General features: G+C 40.1%; 1 long non-coding RNA gene across 1 annotated transcript in view; it reads right to left on the bottom strand.

The window, feature by feature from the left end:
• Window positions 1-1,923: 1,923 nt before the first annotated feature.
• LOC146437427 (uncharacterized) overlaps window positions 1,924-10,606 on the bottom strand; it is an 80,023-nt gene continuing 71,340 nt past the window's right edge. The window contains exon 3 of the long non-coding RNA XR_014852334.1: window positions 1,924-2,370. This is a non-coding gene — a long non-coding RNA (uncharacterized LOC146437427). The remainder of the gene's footprint in view (window positions 2,371-10,606) is intronic.

Below are 10,606 nucleotides of genomic sequence, written 5' to 3'. Positions count from 1 at the left end.
TCCTCTCCCCCATGGCAGAAGACATGACGGGAAATTTCAAAATGAACCCAAAATAAGAAGGGAGGATGAGGATGCAAGGCCCACATGTGCTTCTTGCAGCCAGGTCAGCCAGCAGAATTGAAAGTGAGGTAAGATACTAGTTTAATATATTTTTAGACTTTAGCACTTCAGAGTAAGGATTCTTCTTTATTCTTTGCTCAGCACAATGAGGGCAAATGCCTCAGTGCCTCTCTGTGGTGTAAAGAACAGAGGCACTGCCTAAAAAACTGCACATAAGGCAAACAGAGTGGCTGAATGCATTGGGAGAAAAAAAAAAATCCTGCTGTCAATATATTTTTTCCTTCTCAGTGCTTAATGTTTACTGTCCAGAGTATTTAAGGCTCGAGTTTTGCATTGACTTTTTTAGGACTGATGACAGGCTCGAAGCTAAACACACGTTTGGATGCTTTGGCACAGCAGAGACAATAAGCCCAGCACAGCAGAGGATTAAATCTCCACTACAGCCTTCACATTGCTTTATTGCTAATTTTTGCACATATGTCTGTGATCAGTTACAGGGCTCTGACATATGGTGAGTGCACCTGCTAAGTTAGCCAGGGCTATTGCCTCAAACAACACGGCCACTTATGGCAGGATCTGCAAAGGGATAAATAAGGGATTATAGTGTCCCTCGTGCTGTTGTGCGTTGCATTCCCCAAACAGCACCGTGGCAATGCAATAACCTCAGATAAACAATCTAAAATGTTTTGTAAACATGCTACAAAATAGATTCATCACTCTCCCACAGTTAAGCAAATTTATTATTAATTATGCAAGATTCAAATTGATAAAGTATTTTTGCAGGGTTTGGTGCTCATTTGCATGATTTGGGATGGAATATGAACAGAGCACTTATCTGCCCACAGTCACGTTTTCATTTCTAAAATTACATAAATGGCTCAAGAAATTGGCAAGCACATCTGTGTGAGGGAGCCATAAAGTTCAACTAGTCTTTGCCACAGAGCTGGGGATCAGCATTCCCATGTTCTTCCAGCAAGAACACCCCTGACCTGTTCCCTCTGCACCTCCCAGGGATGTTCCCCCACTGCCCAATTAATGTCCTGTTAAGCTGCTCACCTGCAGAGCCTTTTATTCCCAAACCTCAGAGCAGAGTTTATAATCTGTGCTACACACCCTTCCTGCAGGGCTGGCACTGCTGTGGTTCTTGATGCACTTTCAAGTCCAACCAGCATCCTGAGCAGCCTCGCCATCCTGTTTTCTAGAATTCAGAGGTTAATCCTTACCAGATCCTCAGTGCCCTACCTCACACCAGATTCTCCAGATCACAGCTGGAGTCAGGCTTTGAAAACAACCATTTGCACACATCAGAGAGCTTTTCTCTGTGTTTATTCTGCTGTGTTTCACCACGTTTGTTTTGGTATTGGCCTCTTCTGCCAGATTGGAAATAGCATGACAGCAGCTCTGCAACTGCACATATGATGACTTTCTGTGTAAAAGGGCTTTTTAGGACAAAGAACATCAAGGTCAAATCTCAGAGCTTTCAGGGCATTTAAAATCACATCTCTAGATCTGGTCCCCTAACGTAGGTTCTGGATTGAATCTGCAACATAGATTTTTGCAGGAATTCACATTCTTCTATTTCACTTACCAGAAAAAAAAAAAAAGCAAATAAAGTATTTCATTCAAATATCAGGAAAACATCTATGAAATTTGAATACACTTAAATCCAGAATTCAAAATCTCATTTTCAGTTTGGACCTGAATCCCTTTTGTTTTTTTACTGTGTAGTCATGTAATTTTATATTCTAACATGTACTAGCATATCCTCAGGCCAAAGAATAAGAATTGAGTGTTTTTCATTTTACCCAATTCTGATTATTTTTGTAAGGGTTCTGAATATGTGGCTAACACCACCATAGTAGAGGTAATTAGCACAGTATCATTTTTTTCCTTAGTGTTATTTCCATAGCCCTCTGTACCCTCTGGGGGTCTTTCTACAGGATTTTTTTTTTTTTTACTCCTCAATTAAATTACTCCCCATGCTTACACCTGAGTACACAGAACATATAGTTCTAGTGACATATTTCAAATTCAGACTTTGAAGCTCCCCATCCTAGTCCTGCTGGCAATTTTTGCCTATGGAAGATTCTCCAGAGCACATTACCATCAAAATCTGCCAGAGACACTATGCAATATTAGTCAAGGCATCTTTAATAATGCAAGAAAGGTCAGCAGCTCGCAGAATATCAAGTTGAATATCGAAGAATTATGAATCTTTTCCTCTGTGTAGATTTCAGAAGTATTCTTTGGGGCTTTTTCCTGATTCATTTTATGCCAACAGTAGTGGATTTGTTTCTTTTTCAGCATATGCTGGGGGGGAAAAAAAAAGAAAGAGGAAAAAAAAACTTCCTTATCAAATGAGAGTAAGAATATCAGCATATAAATAACTTCTAATAAATCAGTGCATAAAAATAGTGTAGGGATCAGGTGTGTAACACACTCCTAACATGAAAAGAAGCTGATTCCCAATAATTCAATTAGAAATTTCATTTTAAGTCCATGTGGGAAAGTGGCAGCCAGAGCTCCTGGCTGCACAGGCCATGCCCTCTCCAGGCCATTGAACATAAGGAGCTAAATTCCATATTTTGTTCTTTCAATGCCACCAGAGTTAATGTTGCTTTACAACTAACAGGTTTTTCCTGGAACAGCTTAGGATGTGATCACATAGCAGGGCCTTGACCTCTTGACTACATAATGCTTTTGTGATCAATAGCACAGAAATTAATGTGTTTATCACATCAGAGCATTTTAAAAATTTCATACATACAGTCACTAATTACCCCCAATGCCCATGATACAGCATTTTGAAGAGTTGCTTCAGTGCTTTCAAAATTCTGCACAGGAATAAGTTGAATTAGGCAATCTGAAAAATCAAACCCAACTAATTTCTTCTGTTCTCCCCAGGTCATTAATCTTCATGGGACGAATTACCAGCAGCAGCTCAGCAGAGTGGCACTGATGGACTGGGGAGACAACAAAGCCACTCTGGCAGAACTGAGAGGAGCATTTGCCTCCCATCCCCTGCACCTTCTTCCCTGATTTTCCTCTTATTTCCTTTAATTTTTTTATACAAATGATCAGAATTTAGTATTTTTAATTCAACTATTTTTAGAATTATTAATTCAAGCTCCCATTGAGCCATCCTCTGCTGAACATGACCACTTTGACTGCAATTTGACAAAGCAATTTTGCAAGGGTTTTTTTTTTTTTTTGAAAGTAGTTCTGCAAGAATAGCAGAACTATTCTAATAAGAGAATAAGAATAGCAGAACTATCCTTATAATGTTTAGAAATTACATAGGATCCTGGTATAGCGTTAGAGGCAAAATATTAATATTAAACTAAAAGACTGTTAGCTCAATTCAGGGGGGGGTGTCATGATGAAAATGTGAGCTCTCAGCACAAATGTAACAGCAGTGCAGGAAGATGAGTTCCAACTTGATAAAAATATGATTTTAAAATCTAATTAGAAACACAATACTAAAAAGTCTTTTTCATTTTCCCAGACAGAAATTACACTTTTTTCAGTGTGGTGTGATGTATGCACAAATTACCTTCAGGTCACATTGGCTTTTGTCTGAAAGCTTAAAGGGAAAAATACTTTTTCTTTAACCTATAGCAGTGCAGCCAAAGGCACTGATGAGGTCACAACAATACATAATAAGTGATCAGTAAAGAAAATGGTGCCATATGTTGCTTTTCCCTTGCTGTACTGAGTTCTCTGGAAAACGATCAACTGTAGTTGCAGCTAAATCGTAGTGTATTTTTCTGTTATCAAATGGGGTTAAAAAGTCATGTAAATAAATATACATGAACTAAACAGAAGCAGCTGGAAAGTTCCCAGAAGGGACCTCTAACAACCTCCAAGTTGGACAGACCATGGTAGATCAAGGGATCATTATTTAGATTAAAGGCTTACACCAAACCTGCTGCGAAATTCAATCTGCTGAATTTTAAATGTTGATGGCACAAAATAAAAAGTACTAAATGGTGGTATTTATTAATTCTTAAAAAGTGAGATGATGAGAGAGTTGTTACATTTTCTCCATTCCTAATGTCCCTGGTGCAATTTGCTGAGATAAAAAAAACTGTAGATACCTCCCGTGAAAGTCAAATATTTCAAGCAAACTTTTTTGTATTGATTTTCTGGAGAAAAAAAAAAATTATCAGCATCATTAGTGCTTTTGGGTTTTCTTTTAAAGGCTTAAACCAACTTAATTTTAGAGAAACACACCACAGCAGTGACTGGACTAAATCTGGACTCTTGAAGGAAGGAGCTTTCTTACCTCAGTAGACCTGTGCTACTCCAGCTGCATTTGATGGGTTAAGCTCCTGTGCCCAACAAATAACTAAGACAACAGCTGTCTGAGACTGCAAGCATTACTCAGTGCCTCACCATCCTCGTGGGATTCCTGCTCCCTGAATTGTGTTTCTGAGTTGGAGAAGTGTTGTACAAGTCCCCTGCAGAGCAGAGGCTCAGCGTCTCCCCACAAGGGATTCTCACTCTGTGTTTACTGAGCTCAGTCTCTGCACAGATGCCACCTCAACTCACTCAGCGCTTCTCGGCTCAGATTTCTACCAGCCAACAAGTCCAAATGTTTCAAATCTCAACAATCTCTCTTGAATGAATGAACAAAAGAAAGCTCCCTTCTTCTGAGAGTTGGTTTCGTATCCCCGAAGAAGACAGTGTGACAGTAATTAGTTATACTTGTTGAGAGATTTACACAGGAAATGTTCCCTCTGCAGACAAGCCATGTGGAATTTATGTATATTTGGAAAAATATTTAGACTTCTGTCATGGCTTTGCCATCTGTATTCCTTGGCAATCATATTGCTCGGGCAAAGACCTATGCTGACAATGTAAATTAGGTCAGAGTGACATTGGTCCTCTGGGAACACTGGAAAATCTTCAAAACTGCTGAAGTATAAGTGCATCCTGTAACCTGGAAGGAATGCCTCATTACCTGGGGATGTGTTTTCAAATGATAGCTGTGCCCTGATCCCTTCAGTCAGCACAGAGACACATTCCCCAGCTAGCAGTCTGGTATCTAGCACTTGGGATGGCTTAGTCAGACCTCTGTCCACTGCTAAAGAGAAGGATTTGGCTTTAAGCATTAAAAAAATTTCACATGGAACAACTCAACTGTTGAAACAGTAGGAACAATTTTCTCTCCAGAAAGATGATTACAAAGAGTGACAAGACCCATTCTGTGACAAGACATTTGCTTTCTGCTTCAGCCAGTTCCCACGTTGAGACCCATTGACAACATTTTGGGAGCCAACCAAACAGACTTACATTTCAAAAGCTTGAGCCAAAGAGTTCACATTCTCTTCTGGCATACAGTGGTATATTTCAATTGCCTTTAAAACTGCCATATCAACAGGTCCCTCTGAATGTCCTGATACCTGTGTGCCAAAAACCTGTAGGAAAATCTGTCACAGGTTTTAAGCAAGTACTGGCTGAGGGAGGGATTTATTTATAAATCAGGTCATAGGGGTTCAAGCTTTTAGCAAAGGGAGAAGTTCAGTGAAAGACAGCATGGGGAAAGCAGAACTTCAGTTATGAAGATGATTTTCTATAGTTATGCAGTTTTTTAAAGTGCATCTGTTTCTGCTCCATCTTACTTTAATCTCCCAACACTTTACAAGTATGGCACATTCTACAGGAACCTGGAAGAAGTTGGGCTTCCCAGCAGAGATCCTTGCATTCTGCCTATCTGTGATACATTCTTGGAAGCTAAACTGATGTAAAGGAACAGCAGATCACCTTTGTGAGTTGATTTGTGAAAATTGTTTCGGTGAGTAAACAAATGTATTTCCTTATTCTTGACAGACAGCCTCATTAAGTTTTCATAACAGATCTGCATTATTAAAATCCCTGTTCTCTCCTGAGAACTGGAGGTATAGGAATCTCAGGTGATGCCATGGTACCCATTCAATGAAGCTCTCAATATAGATGCTATTTTTATAAAGAACATTTAGCAATGGAGCAGGTGACCTGTTTTAGCAGGATGAAGCCCACTCTTACAAACAGGAGAGATAAAAACAACCACTTACCTACAAGTGGAAAAGAGCCTTAGTTACACTAGGAGCCCATCGAGTCTTTCTGTCATGTCTTGCTTACAAAGGTATTTTCAGAAAACAAGAACAAAGTGCTTCAGTGAGTGTCTTTACAGTTGCTGACTCCTTTCATAACCATCAAAAAAGATAAGAAACCAAATGTGCAAAAATATTCATAACCAGGTGTTTGGACTGCTCTTTTTGCCCTGACTCCTGCCTATAAAACATCAATCTGCTATTATCCTCCTGCCAGATAAATAGGCAAGGTTGTTAAAAGTGACCTGCCAAGAAAACTTTTAACTTCTGAGCACATCATCACAGCAGACACAAGATTTTTCCCTGATGAGTGCAAATTACTGTGGGACTGGTGGTTCTCTGTGGCACACAAAGAGCAATGCACTGTACCCTGCATAAAAGAGTGATTTTCACGTTGCTTGATAACGAACCTTTTGTATTTTGAAAGTAACTAACAAAATACCTCTGCAGGAGGCCTGCTGTGTTAGTCTTCATTAAAGGAACCAGATCGATAGATTAAGCAAAACAAAATGGTAGCATTTCTGCCTTAGCCTAAAGCTTTTTCTCTGCACTCCTGAGCTTTATGGGAAGCACTGGAACTAAAAGAAAAGTTGATGCTGCACCAGGCAATGAGACTTAGAAAAAAAAGGAACTTAATTTTAAAAGTCAGCACTCAGGTAGAAATAAGGCAGAGAGATAAGTCTAGAGATGGGTTTGCTGCTAAATAAAATAGAAGAAAATTTGGAAACCTCTGGAAGCCATTTAGGAGAGGTGACACTGCAGTTGCAGCAGCAGGAGGTACCTGGGTGCACCTCTCCTTGGCAGGATCTGCTCCCTCAGCAGCTCCCTAGCAGATCATGGCAAGTGGCTTCCTCCCTAACCTGCAGAAAAAATGCCCCATTTTATTCAACCATCTCCCACAGTCACAAACTTACCACACTTCTGACTCACCTTTGCTTAGCTCAAAGGAAATGTCTGGTGAAACTTGGAACTGGAACTCACCAACCCTGCACTGCTTGAAATTAGTTGGTTGTGGGTAAAGGACTATGCAAAATACTAAGGAAACATGGGGAGCCCCAATTAGTATAAGCAGGTTTTTGTTACCTTTTCTCTTTTGGAAGCAGCTTTACTACCAACCTAAGGTAATCTAATAAAACATCATCTCTATTTGAGGATGTGAGAAAGAGTTCCACTACAACAGAGTGCAGGGAAAGAAGGAGACCTGAGGGAAAAGGAAAATTCTTCTATCAATGAAGAACTGGTACTGCCTGTAAGAACTGTAGAGCACAGAAGCTTGGAACAGTAAAATCAGAGAATATTTCTGCTTTCAAAATGGGAAGTTATTACAGTCTGCAATCAGAAAGGAGACGAAAGCTGCACCAATGAACTGAAGCACCAAACTCACTCTTGAGAAACTGTAGAACTAAGTGCCTATTAAAAAGCCAGAAATCAGACAGAGAAACATGCAAGGGACAAGGTTAAGTATCATCAAAGAGAAGAATTGAAAGAAGGTCAATAACAGCTTGGACAGGAAAAGAAGATGAATAGAAAATTGTTCTGGACCACCTCAAACCCCTGCTCTGCAGAAAGGTATTGATGGGATTTGAAGTGACCAAGAAAAATGTGAAAGATGTGTCCTCCTTTCTCTCACAAAGTGAACTGAAGAGACAAAAAACAAGACAGAAAAGAAAGAAAAGCCAAAGTCAGAGAAACCTCCTTGCAAGTTCCTAGAATTTGCTTTGGACAAAGGACAGACTTTCAGTCAGACACTAAAACTGCCTTTTTAAACAACCATTTCAGAAAAGTGCTCTGCATATTTGCATAATACAAGTCATTGAATAACCACTGGACTTTCTGTGTATTTCACCCTTCTGTGTATTTTAACCATACAGAATCACTTTTTACTATTGACAGACACACAACTCATTTGAAATTCTTTGAAAAATCCACAGCAGGTTATCCTGCTTGCCCAGACAAGAACAGAACAGCAGGTATCTCAAACACTGCAATAATCTCATCAAGAAAACCAAAGCAAAGACTGTACTTTAAAAACTGTTTATGTAAAGCAAATGGGAGGAAAACTGCTCTGGTGAGATAGGAAATAAATCTGAAGGATCTTGGAGAAGGATTTCTTCTGGCACAGTGTATTCATAGAGCTATTAGTAAGTGCTTTTGGCCCCTCATGCTTCAAGTTCCTCACCCATCTAACAGAGATAAAAAGGTCATTGAGGCTTTGGGGTTTCTCTTTAGGGGCTTTTGCTCAGCCCCTGTCCTGTCTGTTATCTGCAGACAACATAGAGTTATATTCTGTAATTTTTCCATCTAACATCTCCAGCTCTCTATTGAAAGAGGGTCAGTCAAGACCAAGGACAGCAGTATTCAGCTGTCATGGTGATAAAAGCTTGAGAGACTGTCTAGATGAGCTCTTGATTTGTGCAAGCATGAGTAAAGCAGAAGCCAGCAGATGAGAAAATGGCCCCAGCTCTGAGCAAACTGAGCTCCTTCCAGGGTTACAAGTATTAAACAGTGTTTTGTTAAAGCTTTTGGGCAGGACTGAAGTGTAGGACCTGTGAGAAAGTCCCATTTTCTCTAAGTTTCCTTTCCAACAGGGATGATAGTTTCCATATAAGCTACAGCACATGAAAGAGACTCACTTTCTTTTAAACTCACTCTCCATTGCAGGAGTAATTGTGATGAATTGTCAATAAAGATAAATACAACCCATTGATGAATTTAAGGACGTGAAATTAGAGGCTGGTAGCAAGACAACAACTGTTGGAAAGCACCGTGAGCAAATGATGGATGAGACCAGGAAAACAAATGGATGGATTGTCAAAGGCGCAAACCGACAGCACACGGGAAATTGATGGCAGCTGTTCCAGCCAAAGCACGGACCTAACACGCTGCCTCAAAGCATCATTAACTTTAGTATAAAAGCTATGTGCTACACAGACTTTATTAGGCAGAATCACAGGTGTTTAAGAAGTTGATGAAGTATTTTCTCGACGCAAGTGTTCTTGTTGCACACACAGATGCTGTGGGAGCCTCACGTGTACACCAGAGTGACCCAACGTGTTTGACATGTGGGAAGGCATCTGGGGCCCTCTGGTAAATAGCCTGCCTTGCCAAAAATGAGAATTTTGTCTAGTCAGGCAAAAATAAAGTCCATTTACACAAGTGAAAGGACCAGTGGAGTGCCTGTATTGGAAGCAGTGCCTTCAGGAGGAGCATTAGGACAGGCAGGAGAAGCAGCAGTGTGGCTCATGCTTGTAGCATAAGATTAGACAGTGATCCAGTTTGCAAGTGGCATCTGTCACCCATGGTCCTCTCTGGAGGTACCTGGTACACCTCTGTCTGCAGCACAAGGTGTGCAGGCGCAGATATGGAACCATTCCACAGTGGTTCCCACTCAGTTGCACTGGTTTATGGACACTCCAGTGGGCAAGACAGAAGAAAGGCTGTTTCACTACACACCCAGGAATGCTCTCTTTAGGTCAGCGTTCATTCTACTTTAGTTCAGTTTAAAAAAAAATAGTTGATTAATCCAGAGAAATCAAAAGCAAGCTCAGTCGGCAAAGAAGACAAAACTTTGCTATGGAAAGATGTTCAGAAAACTGGAGAAGAAATGGAGTTCTGCTTGCTCTGTCAGTAATTCCTTTGGCTATTTTTGATAATACCCTGGAAGCTTTTAAAGGACATTCAACAGAAAGGTCACTTGAAGTGTTTGCAAAGATTACAGAGGATCAGGATGCATTCACTATGCACAGTTTGCTACATGCTCAATTCACTGTCATGGAGAAAGAAAACAGCAGAATTAATCCTCGCAGAGGAAATTAGGATGGTATTGTGCTGGGTCACGTTCCTGGATTATAAGATTTCCACCAGTCAATCCTGAGTTATTGCTCTGCAAATACTCAACCTAATTTGATAGATACTCAGGGAAAAAAAAAGACCAGAAAAACCCCTAACTAGTAAGAAATTACTTTCCTTGTGTTTCAGAATAAACATTACATTTATAAGAAGGCATTTATCATGACACCACTGAATGCCCAAACTTTCATTTATGGAGGCTGAATTTCAAAGTACATCTCTATCATTCTGCTGCTATTAGTCCTCCTCACAAGCATATTTTTTGCACAGTTAGCATGAATTATTCTAGCCATGAAGGAACCCAGTCTTGGTTATATAGAGGGTTTCTCACACACCTATCTGTATCTTCAAGGTAGAGCAAGACATGAGTTAAGGTGTGCAAAGATAGAAAAAGACTTGTCCTTAGATGCTTTCCTCTAGACTCCCTGTTATGCCATTGAACAGTGTGCCTCAGTCAGGTGCTTTTCTCCAACTTTCACACTTAACTACATGTTTTTCCTTAACTACTTCTCACAAGTTCTTGAGAGAACACATGCAGAAATGACATAGGTGTAATAGTTACACAGCTCAAACAGAATGTCAAAACACACAGAGATTAAAGA

Source organism: Lichenostomus cassidix, chromosome 4A, assembly GCF_008360975.1.
Source record: "Lichenostomus cassidix isolate B80296 chromosome 4A, HeHo_3.0, whole genome shotgun sequence".
Classification (NCBI taxonomy): domain Eukaryota; kingdom Metazoa; phylum Chordata; class Aves; order Passeriformes; family Meliphagidae; genus Lichenostomus; species Lichenostomus cassidix.
Note: the sequence above shows the minus strand (reverse complement) of the source record. Positions and strands in the feature narration are given on the sequence as shown.